We start from the raw sequence: 24,135 nt of genomic DNA on the forward strand, positions 1-24,135 counted from the left end.
TCCCGTGGCTCATTGCCATTTCCTTCTTCATTTGCTTGCTATTTTTAGGCGCCCTCCATCATCCTCACTGTGTTGGCCATCCCTCACCCATCCTTTATTGCGTGCGAAGCCTTCCAAACTTGCAAAACGTGGCTGATCTGGAGTTGCAAGGTATGGGGGTGAAGATATGCAGGGCATGGCCGTGAATGGCTGCACACACGCGCCACATTTTTATATATATATTTACACTATATATTGCATTAATATTTATAGAAAATTGCACCACTAAATTTCAATTTTATCTTATATCACTTGGGCAACTCCGAAATTTCAATTATACCCTCAAACACACAATTAAATTGCATTTTAATACTGAAAACGCAAAATTAATAACCTAAGATTTACTCGAAAAAGACGATTCTGCCCTAGCATTCTCATCGGGCTATCGTTTCATCTCGAAACCACTGAAGGGTTGCTTATTACAAAAAATCGGAGCCCCCCAGGGTTCCGTTCATTTTTTGGGAGCCTCCTACAACGATTCGATTTTTCAGCCTAACTAGCAGTTGTATTCTAACTGTATCGAAAACTGTTTCCGATTCGATTTCTTTCAATACCATAAAGCTTTTCTCGGAACGCTTATCAAGACCATATAATTTTTCTTAGACAATTTCACCCCGAGGCATTCCCTGTAGCCAATTCGATACTTATAACTGCTATCAAGCCCATTTTTCGATATTCTAAACTCATTGAAATTATGTGGCAACCTCATACGAACATGGGGTATTACATTACCTCTAACATGTATTTCATAGAAGGTTGTGCAATTGAGAGATTTTTATTGGGGTGGGGAAGGGGTTTAGAATCCTTGAATGATGTGTCCATTGGTGGCATAGCTAAGAAAATAAAGGTAAAGTTTGACAAGTATTGGGGGAAAATGGAAAAAGTGAACATATTAATGGTAATTGCTACCATGTTGGATCCCAGGTTTAAGTTGAGATATGTTAAATTTTGTTATGCTGAACTTTATGAATTTGCTATGGTGATGGGTGTCGAATCCAACAAATAATAAATTCTTGCTCTTAAGAATGTAAATTGTGATAGTGATGAGTAAGGTCGTATCCACAGAGATTGGTTAGATCTATTCATTTGAAAAATTATAATAAATAGAAGAAACGATTGGGGGGTTTTGAATTTTAGAATTTAAACAATTTAAAATAAAACAAATGCGGGGATATGAATTAACGAAAAATCAGTTTAAGCAAGTATCCAATCCTAGGTATAATCTTAGAGTTGATTCGAGGAATTGATCATTGATGCAAAAATAAAATTCTCCATTCTTTCACTAAATTGGTTATGGTTATTAACAAGCTCTAATAACCTATTCCTCCTTACTTTGATGATAATCAAGACAAGCTCATTGATGATTTCTCTTGTTAATAAACAACCCTAAACAAGCTCTTAAGGTTTAATTTATCAACGGCGTTAGTTACTAGAAAGAAGACCAATTCAAACCAATGAATACACAAGCACGATTCATTTAAGTTAGATTATATATCTCCATAACATAAATTGAAGACCTATCTGTAATCCATTATGTTAATTGCCACCAATATTAGAACATCTAAATAATTACGAATTCAGATTTCTAATTGGCGATATATTGTTCTGACAATTATATAACGGGCCCTTTGTATTAATTAATCGAAACAATAATTTCAACAAACATAGAAGATATATAAATAGAGAAAGAATAAGAGAATAATGAAAATCAATTCTATTTCACAATTCCTATAGAATCAAAACTTCGATTATCCTTGTATTGGAATAAGAGTTTAGCAACCCATCAATAGTAAAATAAAACACCTAAAAAAGGAAAACATATGAGGGACAAGAGAACGAGTGCCCTCTTTCGTTTGTTCTTCTTTGCGTGCGATCCTCTCCAATTCGACGTTGTGCCAATTCCAATTAATTTCGTCCCTGCTGCATCCTTAATATTATATATATATATATATATATATATCAAGTGCAGCGCATGCAAGCCCTCAATTTCCATGGCCCACTTCCATTCCAGATGTACAAAGCTTCAGTGGGTCTTTAATTTTCAATTGCAAGCAAAGCAGCCTTCATAATATTATATTATTATGTATACATGGTGCAATGCGTCTGCTTTGTTCTTCTTTTCCAATCCAAGCCCAATTTCATTTTGGGCTCTCACTGCTTCACGTTAGAATTATTAATATATTATATATATCATATAATATTATATTATAAATGCTCTTATATTTTGTCACGGCCCATTATTCACGAATTTCTTTTCTAACTGTGCAACTGCAGCAACTTCAAGCTCCATGTCGTCCTTGATGCAGACAGAATATCTGAAAACTCAAAATATAAAAGTTGTAGATCGTTTTCTTGGATTTCTGTGGCATCTTGAATCATCTCAATCGGAGCTCGTACGAGAGAGTTATGCCCGAATTACGGAGCAGTGTCAAAACTGTCCAAAAAAATGCAATTAACTACGTTTTTTCATTTAATGCCTCATTTTTCTCTCTAAATCAAAATATAAGAATAATGAGTATATTTAGACTCCAAATAAATATAAAAGACTAAACATTAAGGCAATAAAATATGACATTTTACATTCTCATCACATGGTGGAAGGGTTTACAACAAAGATTAAGGATGCATTGAAGTGCATCTATGATGAGAATGAAAAGTTCAATGCAGGGAGTTCATCTTCAAGCCAAACTTCTATTGACATGGAAGTTGACCAACTATGTCTACAAGAAAGTGTGCAAGCTGTGACTTTGTAGTCCAAGTTTCAAAAGCATTTGGAAGAAATTGAACTAGATGGAGAAAGGACAGAGTTGGATAAATACTTGAAAACACCTTGTGAGAAAGTGACTTCGAACTTTGACATTTTGAATTGATGGAAGGTGAATTCTTCTAGTTATAAGATTCTTTCAGAAGTTGCTCGAGATGTTTCAGCCATTTCGGTATCCACTATTTCTTCTAAGATTGCCTTTAGTACGGGTGGTCGTGTGATAGACCAATTTCGAAGTTCACTTACTCCCAAGCTTGTGGAGTGTTTGATTTGTATGCAGGACTGGCTACGTGCTACTCCATTCCCATTTGAGGTTGAAGAAAACATAGCTGAAATGGAAGAGCTTGAACTTGGTAATTTTTTGTTTTTAATGGAATTCGTTATGTTGTAGTGTTCACTGTTCAGTTTTTAGTCTTCTGAACTTGAATTCTTTTTTCTTTTTTTTTTTCTTTTTTTGTAGCTTTGCAAAAAGTTGCTCTCAATAATTCAAATTGATCCCCCAAACAAGTTTGGTTACTGCTTTGAACATGGAAGAGGAATGTGTTGATTCTGCTATTGAATTTTTTGGGCTGTTGTTAAGACTTTTTGAGTCTTTCATTTGCTGGGAATACTTTCTGAACTCTTTTATTTCTAGATTTTTATATTGTTGGTTATTGTTATTCATGAACTCTTTTATTTCTAGAATTTTATGTGCTATTGCTAAACTAAATGGCTAATGTAATCTTATTTGATGAGGTAGTTTATGAATTATTTTGTTATACTTTTATTTCAAGACTTGAAGCATTAATGAAGTTATGGGTTTATTTTAATTAACAAATTTGTTTGTAATTTCATATTTTGTGAAAATATTTAGAAACTAAATGTTAATTGGATAGAACCGAAATCGAACTGAAACCAGTCCAATGTGACAGATTGGTTATAGTTTAGTTTTATATATATAATGGTTCGGTTACGGTTCGTATTTTTTTGAAACCGTTAAAAATGATTTGGTTATTGGATTCTTATAGAACCAGACCAATGCGAACCGTTGACACTCCTAAAAGAAATTATATTGAAACTAGTATCAGAGACGTTGTACCTTTTCAGGAATGAGTGCCTACTTATTTATAAAGGAATATGTAGTAATTTTAATTAACACAGATTAAGATTTTTATAAATAACGCTTATCTTGATTAGTTCTAATCTGGCTGAGACTATATTTGTTATAGATGATATTTATCTTTTATAAATAATGTTTATCTTGCCTTTTTTGGTAATGAAATTTCTTATGAATGATTGTTTATCCTAATGTTTCGAAATTCTTATAGAATTAGAATACTTTATTGATAATTATCTATTATATTCTTAAAATATTCGAAATTTTTTTTGAACGTCAGAATTATCTAATTTGTGCATTTGTGTGGGATCCACTCATATATGAAAAATTTACGTCTTTTAGCCAAAACAATATTTTGGGCTTTTTGGCCTTTTCATTAATTTTTACTTATGACACAACAAAAATATTTTATCATATAATTGGGTGGATTTAAGAAGGTTCTTTTCTTGGTTTGGTTCTTTTCTGTTTAAGTCAAATCCGCGGAATTAAATGGGAAAACAAAACACAAGTTGAATCGTTCAAACAGCAAGAATTCACTAAAAACAAATGGGTTTGAGGATGACTCTGAGTTTGGGTTTTGAGGGTGGCTTTGAGGATGACTTTGACCTTTTTGTTGGTAATCTTTGCAGTAAACAAGGTTTAGACAATACTAGCAATTTTCAGAATAGGTCAAATATTACATCTTGCAAAAATAAATATATAAAAACGTATATATTAATCTCTTTAATAACAACAAAGAATAAAAATGGACAATATTTTTATTTTTATTTTTACATTTTATGCTTCCTAAATACATTTAATTTTTCTTAAATAAACGTGCAAATTAGCAGTGGTTGATAATAAAAAATTAGAAGTGGTTAAATAAATACATTTAATTTTTCTTAAATAAACGTGCAAAAAACATAATAATAAAAAAAATTATATATACTTAGTTAAGTGTATAACTACATAATTACAATTGTTCCCGTGATAGTTACATTTTGAACACATTATATAATTGCTTTAGTATTCATAAGTTCATTAATTTGAATTGATTAATATGCATCCAACAAATCCAATTCAATAAAAATCCAATCATAAATATTATAATCTCTAGCAGTTTATTTGTTTCTCAAACAATTGATTATTAATAAGTATAAATATAAATTTAATATTCAATAATAAATAACACAATAATTGTAGAAAAAAATCACATAAAAGGTTAAATTTTTTCTTCCTAATTTTCTTTTCTTTTTTCTGTAATTAAAAATATTATAAAAAAAACCAATACCAAAACGACTATGAACGAAGGCCGAGGATATCCCAGACCACCAAAAATCAGAGAGAAAACACCAACAATCACCATCTGGACCAAAGAAAAATAAAATTATAAACAAAGGCCAAAAAGAAATCACTGGAAGCATCCAAATTAGACATGGCTAGTCTGGTAGGATGATCGCCAAGCATAATTGAACAGAACACGAGTCCAAAATAACATGGCAAAAAAAAAAAAAAAAAAAAAAAGGCATCGGTACCAAGCATGAAACCACAGGATCACATTTACCATTTTCCAGAAGCAAGGAAACAACAATGAATCAGTGAATAAAAAGCGAGTCCCTTTGGAGTCACCAAACATGACGAACACTACAAAAAAATTAATTTTTTGCCATGATTTTTTTGCAGCAGTTTTAAAAACAACTGTAAAACATGGTATTTTGTGGTGATTTTTCAAAACTTTAATTTTGCGGTGGTTTTCAAAAATTGCTGCTAAATTTAGAAAATAATTTAATAATTAAATATTTAAATTAAATTTTGGGACGATTTTTGAGAAACCATCGCTAAATTGTGAAAATAATTAAATAATTAAAAAAAATAATTTAACATTTGCTCGATTTTTCAAAATAGTCGCAAAATTCATTAAAAAATTTAATTTTGTGACAGTTTTTGAGAAACCACTGCTAAATTCAGAGAATAATTTAATAATTAAAAATTAAAATTAAATAACATTTGCGACTATTTTTCAAAACACCTCAAAATTCATTAAAAAATTTAATTTTGTGACGATTTTCAAAAAATCGTCGCAAAATTCAAAAAATAATTTAATAATTAAAAATTAAAATTAAATAACATTTACGACGATTTTGAAAAATTGTAGCAAAATTCATTAAAAAATTTAATTTTGTGGTGATTTTCAAAAAACCTCTGTTAAATTTAGAAAAAAAATTAAATAATTAAAAATAAAATTAAATAACTTTTGGGTGGTTTTGAAAAATCGTCGTAAAATTCATTAAAAATTTTAATTTAAAAAAATAAATAGAAATTTAACAAAAATTTAATATATAAAATTTTAATAATTTAAAAAAAAATATAAAATCTTCTTTTTATTTTTTAATCAATTAATTTATTTAATTTATTCCATTATTCTTTAAAAAAATCAATTAATTTATGTTTTTAATTTATATTAAAAAATATAAAATATAATTATAGAAAATAGTGGTTGGATTAGTATATAATTTATATGTGTGAATATATAACAATGATGTTTTGCAGGTTAGATGGTTTCTCGCACGTACTCGTGTAGGGGAAGTCCCAGGTTTGAAATCGGGGAAGAAGAGCATCGCTAAGTGGCGTGCATGTGCATGCGCTGCACACGGGCGGCTTGGTGTGCGGGGGCTTCAAAAAATTTAAAATATTGGGAATTTTTGCGGTGGTTTCTAAAATTTAATATTTTAAATTTTTTTGTGATGGTTTTGAAACCTCACTTATTTTGTGGTGGTTCTTAAGTTGCAGCAAAAAATATGATTTAGCGGTGGTTACTTTAGCGGTAGCTAAAAAACCATCGTTAAATGCTTCGCGATGGCTAATTTAATGGCGATTTTCAAAACCGTCATTAAATACCAATTTTTTTTTGTAGTGTAATGACGTGACTCTGCAATGACGATCTGAAGCGAATAGTCGCCAGACGAGTCCAAACAGTGCATTGGATCTGTTGCGCCAGTTGAGAAGTAAATCTCTCCTGATCTCGAAAGCATCTTTTATTGCGTTTTCTCTAGATGAAATAAACCAAAGCGTGAAGCACCATCTTGTTTGAAACCTGCCATGGACCCTTGCCACTCCATTTAGCAGCTGCCCACAGCACCCTAATATCCCATCGATGCCACAACCAACTAAATTTCTTAGATCTACGTATGAAGGACAACACCTCACTGGAAAATGGACACCCAAGGAAAAGATGGTTGTGGCTCTTTACATCTGCCCTGCAAAGGAAACATCTATTCGAGAAAGACAAAAATAGGTTAATACGATCAAGAGTAGATAAACGCTCCCAGACTGCTAACCAGAGAATGAACGTATGGGCAGGAATACCCATAGATGACCAAACTAGTCTATACCAAGGGACTCGGGCGCGCTGACCCTAGAGCTCTTGGAACGCTGCCCTAATAGAAAAGAACTTGTTCGAGATTGAGAGCCAACATGGCTCATCATGGCTCTCAAACCGAGGAAGGCTAGGGAGATGGCTATGGACAAGAGTGAATTCCAAGTAAAAGGAATTCTTTAGCGAAAACCAAGAGCTATTCTCAATAATATTTGCAACCTTAGCCAAAGTTGAAATGCCTAATTGCCATTGGCGAGAGAAACAATCAATGAGCACACCTAATGGGTGCCACTAATCATGCTAAAGGAATATACTGCTACTGTCCCCAATCCTCCACCTAAATCAGGGCCTCAAAATGCTTCTAAGCGAGATAAACTTTCTTTAGTACCATGGATAGGTATAGGGTACTGTGAGGAGCCAGAAGCAAGCCCCTTTAACTCGATAGGTGCGCACCCATTTAACCCAAAGCGACTGCATGTCACCTAACAACAAACGCCAAATTAGTTTAGGGACCAAGGCTTGGTTCTAGAAATAGAGGGGCTTAATACCTAGACCCCCCTGCTTTTTGGGACAACAAATCTCTTTCCACGCTACCTTCGCTTTAGTGGAATCCTCCCCATTATCACTCCAAATGAAATTTTTGATTAATTGCTCAATCGCTCGAATCATGTGCTTGGGTAAGATGAACACAAAATCCCAATACATAAAATGGTAGAAAGAATAGAATGGACCAGTTGAAGGCGCCCCCCCAAAGGAGAGTAATTTGTTGCGCCATGAACAAATCCTATTCTTCACCTTATTAATGATGGGCTGATAATCGCCAAAGGATAGCTTGGTGGAAAGTAGACGAACCCCCAAGTATCTCATAGGAAGGACGCCTTTTCGGAATCCTGAAGCATTAAGAGTAGCATCTCTTAGAGATTCATCTCTACATGAGACGAAACAATCACTCTTAAAAAATGTATATTACATCTTGCAAAAATAAGTACATAAAAACATATATATTAATCTCCTTAATAACAACAAAGAATAAAAAAGGACAATATTTTTATTTTTATTTTTACATTTTATGCTTCCTAAATACATTTAATTTTTCTTAAATAAACGTGCAAAAACATAATAATAATAAAAAATATATATGCTTAGTTAAATGTATAACTACATTATTACAATTGTTCCCGAGATAGTTACATTTTGAACACATTATATAATTGCTTTAGTATTCATAAGTTAATTAATTTGAATTTAATAATATGCATCCAACAAATCCAATTCAGTAAAATTCCAATCATAAATATTATAATGTCTAGCAGTTTATTTGTTTCTCAAACAATTGATTATTAATAAGTATAATTATTAATTTAATATTAAATAATAAAAAACACAATAATTGTAGAAAAAAATCACATAAAAAGGTTAAATTTTCTCTTCCTAGTTTTCTTAAGGAGGCGTCAAATTGAAAATTTTATTTTCTAATAGGATTAAACTATAATTCCATGAATGGTTATTAACAATATCCCTCAAATTGTGTTATGAACTACACGTTTAGGAAACGTTGTATATACGTTACAAATTAGAGGGGAATCAAGAAACAAAAACAATTTCAGTAATCAATACTCAGCATGTTAGCTCTCAAGTGACTTTCAAATAGAAAATCTGTGCGAAACTTTCAAAGGGAAATTAAGGCTAAGTTTCTTCAGTTTTAGCCCATTCAATCTCTCAACCCCATAAACAATTTGTCTTGCTTGTCAACAGTCAAAAATCTGTCTTCCCAAACGAGGATGTTGCAGTAGAGAATTTACCAAAACAGAAAAGTTAGAGCAAAATATATGTAAGACCAAATAGATAAAAAGATCTTGTCAAGGCTCAGATCTAGATCTATCTAGTGAATACCACCCAGGTAACTTCAAAAAATAGGGACACCAAGCCTCACGGAAGCACACAAGAAACAAGCCACGAAAACCCCCAAATCGGAGCCCAAAACCATCTTGGCCAGAACACCAAAACTTCTCCCAAAACCACACAGGTTATGTTCATAGCAAGATCCACCAAGGAACAAGAACGATCACGAAGATATGGGGCGAAGAGCAGTACCAGAAAGCTTTCCTCAAAAGGATATTCCAAATCAAATAAATATAGGTTACTCACCGATCGACCAAGGGCTTCCAAAGAAAAGGAAGACCACTGCCATGAGAAAGAGATCTGGTAGAAAAGGGAAGAACCAACTCACGAAGATCGGCCATCAAAAGGAAAAATATCGGGAGAGCAAAGAGAGAAGGAGAGAGAGAGTTCGACTGTTAAATGGGGGTAATGAAAGCAGAAAAGAGGCCTTATATATGACGGTGCTAGGGCACGGCTGAGGGGCCATTTGGCTTGGGCTTGGGCTTCCTTAAGCCTTGAGCAAATGGGCTTAGCCCATTTCTCCTCCAAAGAATTAATTAAGGGCTTATGACCATACTTTTTAATGGGCTGCCAATGGGTGGTATATTTGGACGGTACTTTAATCCCGGGCCGAAGCCTATGAAGATAAACTCGAATATTCGTCATAGCCTTGGGCCTCATTGGGAAACAAAAACAACAAATCTCCACTTGATTCCCAATGAGGCCAACAAACACAAATAGAAAGCATATGGAACAGGATGCAACAGAATGCAGATGATGCATAAGCAACTATCAAGTAACCTTACCAATGTTAAGTAGATCTAGGCAGCTTTTAAATTTAGCCACAGGCAAAATTTTATTTCCCATATCAATAGGATTATATTCAGAAAGCGCTTTTTCCAATCTAATAATGTTTTGAGATACAATATCACGAATAAAATGCAATCTCGCATCTATTTGTTTGGTGCATTCGTGAAAAACAAGATTTTTACATAAGTGAATTGCAGATTGACTATCAGAGAAAACAATCACATTTTCATTAAGAACACATAGTTCATTTAGCAATCCCTTAAACCACAGGGCTTTCTTAATAGCCTCTGTAGCAGCAATGTATTTAGACTCGGTGGTAGAGAGGGCAACAATATGTTGAAGCTGAGACTTCCAACTAATGCATGATTCACACAAAGTAAATACATAGGATGATGTGGACATCCTATTATCTCTATCACCAGTATAGTCTAAATCAGTAAACCCTTTTAATCTCACATTATTGGACTTATGCTTATATATTAATCCTACATTGTAGGTGCCTCTTAAATACTTCAATAACCATTTCACTGCTTCCTAATGATAGGGACCTGGGTTTGTCATAAATCTACTGAGTACTAACTGCATAGGTTAGGTCTGGCCTAGTGCATACCATAAGATACATGACAGAACCTATAGCATTTGAATAAGGGATTCTATTCATATATTCCTTTTCTTCCTCATTATCAGGAGATTTATCTTTAGATAATATGAAATGGTTTCCTAAAGGTAAAGATACTGATTTACTATCATGCATACCAATTTTTTTTTTAGAATTTTTAACAGATATGCTGTTTGATGTAAATAGAATTTGACCTATCTCTTTCAATTTCCATAACTAGGATCCTCTTGGCCATTCCTAGGTCTTTTATGTCAAATTCTCCACCTAATGCAGATTTTATGTTATTTATCTTTTTAACATCAAGACCAATAAGAAGCATATCATCAACATAAAGTAAAAAAAACACAGTCATTTCTATTTTTATGCTGAAAATACAAGCAATGATCAAACTCACTTCTTTTAAAACCAATTGATTTAACAAATGAGTTAAAACATTTATACCACTGTCTTGGGGACTGTTTTAAACCACATAAGGATTTTTTTAAGAAACACACAAAATCTGGTTTTCTTTTGTCTTCAAAACCTTTGGGTTGATACATGAAATTTTTTTCTTCTAAATCACCATGCAAGAAAGCAGTTTTTACATCTAGTTGTTCAAGTTTCCAGTCAAAATATGCAACCAATGCAAGCATGACAAGAATGGTGGTGTACTTAACAACCGGTGAAAAAATCTCATTATAATCTATCCATTCTTTTTGTGTAAATCCCTTAGCTACTAACCTAGCCTTAAACCTTATTGGTTCTCTATTAGTTGTACCCTCCTTAACCCTATAAATCCACTTGCAACCTATAATGGACTTATCCTTAGGTCTAGGGACTAATTCCTAAGTTTGGTTCTTGTTGAGGGAACTCATCTCCTCTTTCATTGCTTCTATCTATTCTTTTGAATATTTACTTCTTATGGCTTCCTCATATGTGTTAGGCTCATTTTCAGCTAGGTATTGATAGCTAACATAGGCTAATTCAAAATCTGATGCTAACATTTAAGGTAATCTATGAGACCTTCTTTCCCTATCCCTTGCTAATTGATAATCAGAAACTGATGGCTGGTTATTAGGGAATTCTTTTACTATTTCTCTCTCCTCATCTATCTCAGACTGATTTTGACTCTCCACTTCACTAGAGGTTGAAGGAGTGTTCTCCACCTCATCTGAATTTATAGGAGCTTGGGTGCTTGAGTTTTTCAACTCTTCTTGAGGACTCTTGTCCTCACTAATTTTGTCACCACTTGGCTTTGTACAAGGCATTTCTGATTCATTAAATGTGACATCTTTACTAACAATAATTCTTATTCCCTTTTGGTTTCTATCCCATAGCCTTTACCCTTTGACTCCCTCAGGATATCTTAAGAAAACACATTTCCTAGCTCTAGGATCTAATTTTCCCTCTTTTTGATGAGTGAAGGAAACACTACCAAAGGTTCTAAGAATTGAATAGTTGACACATTTTCCATGCCATTTTTCATAAAGAGTATCACCATTTAAAGCAGTTGAAGGAGTTAAATTAACTAGGTAACATGCAGTCATAACTGCTTCTCCCCATAATGACTTAGGTATATTTGAACTAATCATCATACACCTAACCTTGTCTAAAAGGGTCCTATTCATCCTCTCAACTACTCCATTCTGTTGAGGAGTATAGGGGACTGTTTTATGCCTAGTAACTCCATATTCCTTGCACAAATTATCAAAATTAGAATTGCATAATTCTAAACCATTGTCAGTCCTAAGGTATTTTATCTTCTTGTTTGTTTGATTTTCTATTTGAGTTTTCCAGTTTTTAAAACTTTTAAAAGTTACAGACTTATCTTTTAAGAGAATAACCCAAACTCTCCTAGAGTAATCATCAATTATAGACAGAAAATACCTATTACCACCTGATGTGGGATTTGATGCTGGCTCCCAAAGATATGAGTGAATGTATTCTAAGGCTCTAGAGGCTCTATGAACATTAGAGTAGAAAGACAACCTATGATATTTTCCAAGGATACAATGATCATAGAAAGGGATATCAGACACAAAGTCTTTACCAAAAGCACCTTTGTCACTTAGCAACTTAAGCCCTTTGACACTCACATGTGCTAACCTGTTATGCCACTTGATAGTGGCATCAGGATTGATTGATGCAATATGGGATCCTAGATTATTAATTACCTTAGCATTTAATACATAAATCCCATTTCTCCTTACCCCCTTATAGATTACCATTGCTCCTTTAAACATTTTTAACACTCAATTTTCAATTTTTCCAGTAAGACTACTCTTTTCTAATTCTCCCACTAAAATTAAATTCCTAGCCATTTCGGGTATATATCTAACATCTTTTAATTTTAAGACATAACCAGTGTCTAACTTAATAGAGATGTCTCCTACCCCAATGATTTTATATGCTAGGTTACTGCACACTATGGCATGCCCACCTTCACTAGGATCATATGAGGTTACTACATTAGCTTCTTCTTGATCCTTACCCTTTTCTTTATTTTTATTTTTCTTTGCATAGCAATCTTTAATAAAGTGCCTAGTTTTACCACACCCATAACACTTTTTACCCTTCCATCGGTTTTTGGATTTGGACCTACTTCTACCATTTTTCTTACCACCTCCCTCTGATTGGGACCTACCTCTCATCATATGGACCTCACCATGTCTTTTCTCATGTTTAAGTTCCGTTTCTTTACTTCTTAAGGAATCTATAACAATTTTAGGTGTTAAGGTATCCCTACTATACTTAATGGCATTTTTTACCTCTTTATAGATATCTAGAATAGCATTTAATAAAATCACAGCCTTCTATTCTTCAGATACTGTTTCACCATAATTAGTGATATCTTGAACTAATTTGTTGAAGACATCTAAATTATCATCTAGATCCTTAGAGGGGTCAATCTTAAAACTGAAAAAATTCTCTAACAAATAGAGTTTATTTGGTGTGGACTTTTTCACATATAATTTTTTCAGTTTTTCCCATAACTCTTTAGTTGTGTTAAGTTTTCCTACTTTTCTTAACACTGAATCAGAGAGATGTAAGATTATTGAAGTGTATGCCAATATATCAGCTTCTAATTTTTGTTCTTCTTTAGTACCTTCAAGGTATTTACCATCTATGACCTTAGATACTTTCTGTTGTACTAAAATTCCCTTTATTTTTTGTTGTCAAATAGAAAAGTCCCCCTTCCCATTGAAAACCCCCAATTTGAAGTGTGTGGTCATATTCACTAAGTATATGAATTTCACATAGAATATGCAGCCTAATCAAATTGATGCAAACACACAGTTTTAAAGATTTAATTCAGGTAGCAGATTCACAAAAGGATAACAAACAGAACTGGAACATGACTAAACAGGGTAGAGAAAACTGATTTACAAAGTAAATAGTATTCTAGACCTGTTTTGCATATAGTCAAGTAACTGATATCACACACAACAGATTATCAGGATTCACTTCAACAAAGTATATATCGGCAAACAAAAACAATTTTAGAGAACAGTAACTGCAGAACAAACAACTCAAACAAACTGATACAAAATTTACCGAGCTAGATCTCAAGAGTGAGATCTAAAGTGAAGTTGGGTCGGATCTCGCAGACCTGCCGGCCTCCACGCGCCAAAGTCTGCCAACTACATGAGCCGTCACCGGCCGAAGAGTAGACTGGCACGCTCCAATCAAGGCGAAGCTACTCGGACGAACGATCACGGATCTGGGGTTGGTTTACCCCAAAGCACTCACAGCACAAAGCAATAAGAGTTAAACAATTCGGGTTCCAACGTAAACCTTAGAACCACTTACCGTGTAAATCAATCGAGAAAACCAGAGGGGTTTTTTGATTAGGTTTTGATTTTGCACAACCCAGGAGCCACACGAGGCTCTGATACCATTTGCTGCGGAGGAGAACTTACCAAAACAGAAGGGTTAGAGCAAAATATAAGTAAAACCAAATAGATATCGAAACAACTAAGATCACATAAGAGTAAACAAGAAAACTCCCTGTAAAAGATCTTGTCAAGGCTCAGATCTGGATCTGTCCAGTGTGTACCACCCAGGTAACTCCAAAAATAGGGACACCAAGCCTCACGGAAGCACACAAGAAACAAGCCACGAAAACCCCCAAATCGGAGCCCAAAACCCTCTCGGCCAGAACACCAAAACTTCTCCCAAAACCACACAGGTTACGTTCACAGCAAGATCCACCAAGGAACAAGAACGATCCCGAAGATATGGGGCAAGAGCAGTACCAGAAAGCTTTCCTCAAAAGGATCTGCCAAATTAAATAAATAGAGGCTACTCATCGATCGATCAAGGGCTTCCAAAGGAAAGGAAGACCACTGCCATGAGAAAGAGATATGGCAGAAAAGGGAAGAACCAACTCATGAAGATCGGCCATCAAAAGGAACAATATCGGGAGAGCAAAGAGAGAAGTAGAGAGAGAGTTCGACCGTCAAATGGGGGTAAAGAAAGCAGAAAAAAGGCCTTATATATGACGGTGCTAGGGCACGGCTGAGGGGCTATTTGGCTTGGGCTTGGGCTTCCTTAAGCCATGAGAAAATGGGCTCAGCCCATTTCTCCTCCAAAGACTTAATTAAGGGCTTATGGCCCGACTTTTTAATGGGTTGCCAATAGGTGGTATATTTGGACGGTACTTCAATCCCGGGCTGAAGCCTATGAAGATAAACCCGAATATTCGTCATAGCTTTGGACCTCATTGGGAAACAAAAACAACAGAGGAAGATGGAATTTTGAAGTCATTCCCCTCCCCCCCGGGGCCAATCAGGAATATCAAGAATCAGCTATTTTTTGAGTATAAATATATCCCACCTTCCTAAACCCATTCTCCATCCCTCTTCAATTAGCTGTTTTTATTTTGGTATATCCTTGCTTTTAAAATTAATTGGAAATGAGATCTCTCCACATTTTCTTTTCCCTTTTAGCTGTGTTTTTCCTTGTAACCCTAAATCTCAATAAAGGCAGTAGGGTTTTGAACAAGATAGAAGAAGACAACTGCAAGTCGGCGATGAGGATGATGGTGAAGGATCAACTCAAGTTGTAGTCTCTGGCAAAGGGTCTACCTCCACCTTTTGGGCCAAATTCTCCCATTCCTGGGGAGAGCAGTACTAGCACAATCACCCAGAAAAGCTTTGTCGGCTGTCGTGCTAAGCCGCCGCCTCCAACTCCTGCCAACATGAAATTCGGGGCTCCATCCGGGCTGGCCGCAAGTTGATAAATAAGAAACCCAACGCAAGAAGCAACCATTAACAACTTCATGATCCACATCTTAAATTATATATACACGACTAAATAAGCATGAAAATTCAAAGGGATAAGGCTGCTGCAAACCAGATAGGATTGTAATATTTAATGTCTCCATTAACTATTCATCTTACTTGTTGTATGGTGCATTAATAATTTATTATTTGTATTAATTTACTTTGAAATTGAAGATCTAGAGAATAATCAGTACTGCAAGGTGATTCCATATATTCCTGTTATTTTCTTAATTGGCCTTGACAAAAATCCCTAGCTAGTTCACGTTCAGATCTTAATTTATGCACCTTAATTATACGGACTCGTTTCTGAATATTTTAATTACCTAGACATGGATGTTTTCTACATGGCTATATAAAGAAGTGGCTGTGGAATGATTCAAAGTACCACACGGTTTTACTTGTCTTTTGACTCTATGATTGTAACAAACAAGCTAGACCTACATACAATGCATAAAGAATATATTATGATACAGTCACCAATCAAGATTGTGCCCAACGCCGACCAAATCGGAATAGTTAAATTTGATATAGTCACCAATCAAGAATATTTATAGTGTTTTCTAGTTGAATTTATTTCTATTAGGATTCTTGTTGCCTTTTACTTAGGATTTATTTTTATTAGAATTATATATAGTTGAATTTGATTTATAAATATTAAATGAATTTGGATTAGGAAAACACTATAAATATACCAAGAAGTTAAGGGTTGTAATCAAGTTTTCTCAATACAAATTTCAGCAACCTATTTGGGTTTTTTTAGCAAAATAGTCTTATTTTTGCGTCTTTTTTAAAACCAAGTTTCAGCCATTGAAGTTTGTTTTTTGAAGAATTTATTTTGGTGTGTTTTTTTTCACACCTGTGCTACATGCTGCGTCATATTATATGTGGAAAGTCAAACCCATCTAAATTAATAAATTAATTTCACTACCATTGCACGCACACATGTGCTTTTGCTGGCGCTTTGAAAATATATGCCGCTAAATTTTTCCTCCAACACTTTAGAAAAATTTCTAATGATATGTTGTTTGTGAAAAATTAATTAAATGAGTTTCCAAAGATAAAAATAAATTACAAAAATTTTCAAAATTAGAAGTTAAATTTTTTCTCAAGTGAAGGTGAATGATGCGGTCACTAATATTCAAGGCCAGCCCAAACCGGAACTGTAACTAGCAAGAACAGTATTTTAGTATTTCATATGTTTTATGATTCTAATTGATTTAGGATTCCACTTCATGTTTGATTATGATTTATTTCTATTAGGATTTTACTTCATATTTGATTAGGATTTATTTAGAATTCTAGTTGAATTTTATTTATAAGAATTAGATGGATTTGGATTAGCCGAATATTATAAATATGTCTAGAACCTAGCTGGAGTTTGTAATCAGTTTTTTTTTAATACAAATTTTGACAATCTATTTGAATTTTCTTAGTAAAACGGTTTTATTTTTGCGTCTTCTTGAAAGCCAAGTTTCGACTATTAAAGTTTGTTCTTTTATTTTAGTGTGTTTTCTTTTTTTTTACACATGCGTTATACCCCGTATCTTATTGTGGAAATGGTGTTGATAAAAGTAGTAATATTTTATAATTGACATATGATACTATGTATAACATTAATCATGTTTTCACTATTCAGATATTTGTGTTACTTATATATGTAAATAATAACCATTTTAAGTTGAAACTATAAGTTTACTATGTATAAGATTAACCATGTTGTGTTACTTAAGGGTAAACAACGTTTTCTATTATAATATTGTTTTTGTTAGATGAGCTTATAATATTAATTGTTATTTAAAATATTTTATCATATAATTGGGCAGATTTAAGAAGGTTAACAAACTCTATATGCCACTATATAGAAAATTAAAGTTTTATATATTGTTTACTTATTAAAATTCCATGGGTAGTTATAGTCGATCCCAAGCTTCAAAAAAGAAAAAAGGGAGCCTTAGATAGCTGAAAATTAACCCCAAAAAAATGGGGACATCCTTAAATAACATGAATTTTAAACAAATTAATATGGTAACGAACTCCAAATATGAGAAATTAAGATTTGATATAATGTTATTTGTATATAGCAGGTGTATTGCACTGTTCACTACAAAAAAATGGGTTTTTTTGCGACGATTTTTCAACCGTCGCAAAATATATTTTTTACGACGGTTTATCCAATATTTTGCGACGATTTCGAAAAATCGTGGCAAAATTAATTAATTAAAATTATAAAATTAAATTTAGCGACAGTTTTAATAAACCGCTGCTAAACTCACTAATAAAAAAATAAAAAAATAAATTTAGCGGCGGTTTTGTCGTAACTGCTACAAAATTCAATAATAAAAAAAATCAAAAATTAAATTTCACGATGATTTTAAAAAGCCATCGCAAAATTCAATAATAAAAAAATTAAAAATTAAATTTAGCAGCTATTTTAAAAAATCGCCTCAAAATTTAGTAATAAAAAAATAAAAAATTAAATTTAAAAAAATTAATAATTTTAAAATAAAATTAAATTAAATTTTACAAAATAATCTAAAAGTTTTTATTTTTTAATCAATTAATTTATTTAATTTTGTTCAATAAAATTAAATAATTTATTCATTTTAAATTTATCAATTAATTAATTTATTTTAAATTAATTAATCAATTAATTTATTTAATTTAATTAATTTGTCTAAAACATTTTATCTTCAATTAATTAAGTTAATATGTTAACTCTTTTTTTAGGTATTTTGAGAGTTCAATTAATTAATTTAATTTAATTCAATTCAATTAAAAATAAAATTATATTTTTATTTTATTTAATTTGGGGCCAAGTGTAATTTCAAAAACTTGAGTTTGTGGGTGCAAAGTCAATTCTGAAAAGTAGTGGTTCGATTACTTTATAATTAATATCCGCCAATATATTACAAGGTGGCTTTGCAGATCAGGTGGCTTCTCACGCGTATGCTTGTACGGGTGGTCACGAGATCAAAACTTGGGGATTACATTTGCTGGAATTTATTCCAGCGAGCAGGTGCGCAGGGGTGGGCCTGGTGCATGCTTGCTTTTGGTATGCATGCGGTAAATAGCGGCGGTTTCAAAATCGCCATTAAATTATTTTTGATATTTAAATTCAATTAAATTTAGTGGCAGTTTTAAAACCACTGCTAAATTTAAAAAATCGCTGCTAATTGCGGCGGTTTTCAAACTGACACTAAAAATATCACTTAGCAGCGGTTATACTAGCGGTTGATAAAAATCGTCGCTTAATGCTGCGTGACGGCTGCATCAGCGGTGGTTTTCAAAATTGCCGCTAAATCACTTTGCGACGGTTTTCTAAATGCCAAAAAAATCGTCGCTAAAAATCAATTTTTTTGTAGTGTTGTAATATTACTTGGTTTGGTTCTTTTCTTTTAAGTCAAATTTGCGGAATTAAATAGGAAAACAAAAAAAATAACCGCCATGGTGGAGTGGCGTACTCCGAAGACTGTTAAGGAATTGAAGGGCTTTCTTGGGCTAACTGGCTATTATAGGAAGTTCATTAAGGGGTATGGGATAATCAGTAAGTCGCTGATTGAACTGCTCAAGAAGAATGGATTTGAGTTGGGGAGGGAAGGGAAGAGCAGCAACAACCTTCAATTCCTTAAAAGAGGCTATGACCCAAGCTCTAATTTTGGCTTTACTAAAATTTTCAAAACCTTTCATATTAGAAACAGATGCATGTTGTAAGAACCCATATTTTTGTAAGATTGCCACGTAATTTAGGCAAGTTTAGAATACCGAAAAATAGACTTGATAGTAGTTATAAGTACCGAATTGACTGCAAGGAGTGTCTCAGAATGAAATTATTTAAGAAAAATGATATGGTCTCGATGAGCATCCCGGGATAGGATTTATGGTGTCGAGAGAAATCAGATCGGGAACAGTTTTCGGTACAGCTAAAATGCAGTTGCCAATTAGGTTACAAAACCGAATCTTTGTAGGAGACTTCCGAGAAGTTAGCGGAAGCCTAAAGGGGCTCTAGTTTTTCGTAATGAGCAACCCTTCAGTAGTTTCGGGATGAAACGACAGCCTAGTGAGGACGCTGGGGCGAAATTGCCATTATTGAGTAACTTTGAAGTTATTAATTTTAGGTTTTTGATATTTTAATGCAAATTAATTTGAGATTTAAGAGCATAATTGAAATAAAGAAATTGCTCAAATAAAATTAAAAAGAAAATTGGGATTTATATATAATTTCCTTAGTTTAAATGTATTAATCTAATATATAATTATATATATATGTGTGTCTTAGTGTTGCATGTGTGTATTGGCCTGCACATCCCATACCTCTGCAAACTCCATTCCCTACATCTTTAAGCCATTCCTCTGTAAAATCATGGCTAGCAATTGAGTAATTTTCACGCAAGATGATATGGCCAGTGAGGTGAGGGAGCGATCGATTGCCTATAAGTAGGACTAAGAAGTAGAAGCAAAGTGGGCAAGCGAAGTTGGAGAGGAAGCAGCGAGCAAGCAGCCTCGGCCATGGTAGCCAGCAGACAGAGCAGCACCCTCGGCGGAGGCGGGAGAGCTTGGTGGAGGCCCGAGAAGTGGCCGACGGAAGCCATGGCGGCCATGGCCGTAACCAGCTATAGCAAAGCAGTAACAATCTGCGGCTGAAGGCGGCCACGAACAGGTGCTAGCGACGTTGTGTGGGCAACGGGGGCGGCTGGGGAGGCGCGTGAAGGTGCTGGCGAGGGTGGAGGGCCAAGCGGCAGTGGCCGCATAGTTGGTTCACGCGCATGGTAGGCGCACAGGAGGGAGGAAGGAAAAAGAAGAGAAAAGAAAGAAGAAAGAAAAGGAAAAGAAAAGAAGAAAGAAAGAAAGAAAAGAAAAGGAGGGAGTTGCAGGCAGTGCAGGTGGGAGGAAGAAGAAGAAGGAGGAGGAAGGAGAAGAAGGAAGAAAAAACAGAAAAGAAAAAAGAAAAGAAAAGAAAAAGAAAAAAAAGAAAAGAAAAAAAGATGGAGAAAAATAGAAAAAAAATGTTAGAAAAATCCTAAAAAATAGGATTTGGGGATTTAGTAATTTTTCGGAGATTTTGGCAAAAAAATAGTTCGGGCACGCGTTTCGAGAATATGGCACACATACCAAGGAAGCCAGCGAAGCTAAGTTAAAGTAAGTAAAATTTTCTAAAAAATTTCAGAAATTTAGGAATATTATTTTATGAATTGTTATAGTGAAATATTTGGGAAAATATTTCAGAAATATTTAGTTTGGATTTATTGAGGAAAAATAGGAAGAAATAGAGAGAAAAATAAAGAAAATGCAAGAAATTATGAAAAAATAGGTTTTAATTTTTTTTAAATAAATATGGTGATTAGGATGCTTTGAGGCTAAAGTTGAAGTGACTTGTGTAAATTTTGAGATTGACATGCAAATCGAGGCGATGCACGTATTTTGAGGCAATGCACGTATATCGAGATAAGCTTGAGAAGGTAAGTGGTACTTCCCAATTGAATTTAGTTTTATGGAAAATACTTGGTTTGTAAGTTAATTTATGTTCCTCGAAAATATTTTCATCATATTGATATGCTCGGATATGTATCCATCATGTAGACTGCATACATGACATGCTATGAAATGCATATGTACACGTTGATATCATTGATCACGCGCATTGTGGTCGTATGGAGTACGAACTGGCACCGCTGCTTTACCAAGAGTGCACCCATACACCCCGATTTCGAAAGAGGTGGCCGCAAAAATGGTAGGTAGCATGAAGGGTGCAGTTGACACCTACGATGAGTAAGACATTGCATTCATGCACGAAATATGTTTTCTGTACCCTTACTTAGATGATTTATCATCTAACTTGGGCTTTGCCCTTGAAATATTCAAACGTTCTAGATGGAGATTGTAGCAGATATGAGGATAAATGAGACATGAAATTGCATTTAACAGAGTGCATGAGGAATGAAATATATGTTATGTAACCTGTGTATTTAAGTTTTACTACTTTGAATTCTGAACGTTTTAAGGAATGATGATGTATAACCTTATTTAGGGTTAATGATTTATGCTATGTATTAAGTTATGTTGAGGTACAATGATGTAAGAATTGATTTATGATCAATGTTAAGATATCAGGTTCGATCATTGCTTCCGCATTTGATATGTATAATGATTCTCTGTCGATATAAATGAATGGGAATTCTGTGACGGATTCGAGGAATGATGTGGTTTAGCATTAGTTTGAAAGAAAAAAAAATTATTGTCCCATAATTGTCCGAGTTATAATGCGCTCGGGGAAAACGAGGCGTTACACATGTGTCACGGGAGTGGGAGCAGTGTTGGCACAAGATGGTAGGCCAATAGCTTTCCTTAGTCAAGCTTTAGCTCCCAAACACCTGGGGTTGAGTATCTATGATAAGGAATTAATAGCTGTACTAATAGCAGTAGACAAATGGAGGTATTATCTGGAAGGAAACTCATTTTTTATCAAGATCGACCATGAAAGCCTCAAGTTCTTAGGAGAGCAAAGATTACACACTCAGTTACAAAGAAAATGAGTAATCAAGCTGTTAGGATTGGACTACAACATCCAATATCGTAAGGGTAAAGAGAATACAGTGGCTGATGCATTGTCAAGAAGGAAAGAAAAGGGGGAGCGCCAAGCAATCTCTGTAGTTGTTCCCGATTGGATCAAAGAGGTGTCACGTAGCTATGAGGGCACACCATGGGCTTAAGAACTTATGATCAGTCTAGCAGCTGGAGGCCACGAACAGAAATGGTACATATTGAGGGCGAGGTTATTGAGGTATATAAGGCAGATGGTGATTGGGGAAGACCCTCAACTCAGGACGCGAATCCTAGAAACCTTGCATGCATCTCCCATTGGAGGGCACTCCGCCTTGAATGTTACCTACAACAAGGTGAGACAGTTGTTCTATTGGCTGAGAATGAAGAAGGAAGTGATAACTTATGTATTAGCATGCTCCATTTGCCAAAAATGCAAACACGAGCAAGTTCCATACCCCGGTTTACTTTAGCCATTGGAGATACCAGACCAGGCTTAGCAAATAATTTCCATGGATTTTGTGGAGGGACTACCCCGGTCCGAAAGGAAGAACACTATCCTAGTAGTGGTGGATAGGTTAACAAAATTTGGGTATTTCCTCAGCCTAGCTCATCCATTTACAACTTCAGATGTGGTTATAGAATACTACTGGATTTGGTGGAGAAGATACATGGCTTGCCCTTGTCTATCACTTCAGACAGGGACAAGATATTTACCAGCAACTTTTGGAGAGAATTGTTCAAACAATTGGGAGTTAGCTTACATATGTCTATAGCCTATCATCCAGAGATAGATGGACAAATGGAAAGGGTGAATCAGTGCTTGGAAGCTGTGGTGCCCCAAAAAATCAAAAACGAAAAAGTCCAAGCATGGCGGGAAAGCCACATTCGAAAGCTGCTAGTGAAAGAGTTTTGGAAGCTACTAAGGAAGGAGCCCTTCGGAAGCTATTGAGGAGGAGCTTCGAAAGATGGTGGGGGAGCTTCGGAAGCCCTTCGGAGCTGCTGGGGAAGCTTCCTTCGAAAGGAATCCTTCGGAAGGGCCATGTGTGCTGCTGCTCGATCTCTATAAAAGGCCAAGTTCAAACCTCAGAAGGGGATCCAGACATCGGTATTTCTCTCCCACTTTCCTTTCAAAATTTAGTCTTCTTTTCCATTCCGTTACTGACTTGAGCGTCAGAGGGCCTTTGCGGGAGGAAAATCCCGCAAGCCTTCTAACATTTGTTTGTCCCGTACAGACCTTTGGAAGCAATCTTGTTCCTTCGGAAGCCCAATCATGCTGCGGAAGCCCAAGTCAGCAGTAGGCTTCAGAAGCCCCTGGTGCTTCGGAAGCCTCATCAACCCTTCCGAAGCCCAACTCGGTAACACGCTTCGGAAGCCCCCTAGTGCTTTGGAAGCTTCACCAACCCTTTGGAAGCCCAATTCGGCAGCAGGCTTCGGAAGCCCCTCTTTTCCTTCGGAAGCTTTGTCATGCCTTCGAAAGCTCAATTCAGTTGACATTCTTCAGAAGTTCACTCGAACCTTCGGAAGCCCACCTGAACCCTTCGGAAGCCCACATTGACCCTTCAGAAGGAACCCTTCGGAACCCCCCCTTAGTTTTGTAGCCAAATCTTCGATCGAGTCCCAAGGCTGATGGCATCCACGTGCATCCCACTCCTAGAAATTCTAATTGTTGTATTTTGGCAACAACAATTTGGCACCGTATGTGGGAAATACAACAAAAAGCCAATCTTAACGCAAAGTGCCGAATGAGACCAAATCAGCTACTTCGAC

Source organism: Diospyros lotus, unplaced genomic scaffold (assembly GCF_014633365.1).
Source record: "Diospyros lotus cultivar Yz01 unplaced genomic scaffold, ASM1463336v1 superscaf1, whole genome shotgun sequence".
Classification (NCBI taxonomy): Eukaryota; Viridiplantae; Streptophyta; class Magnoliopsida; order Ericales; family Ebenaceae; genus Diospyros; species Diospyros lotus.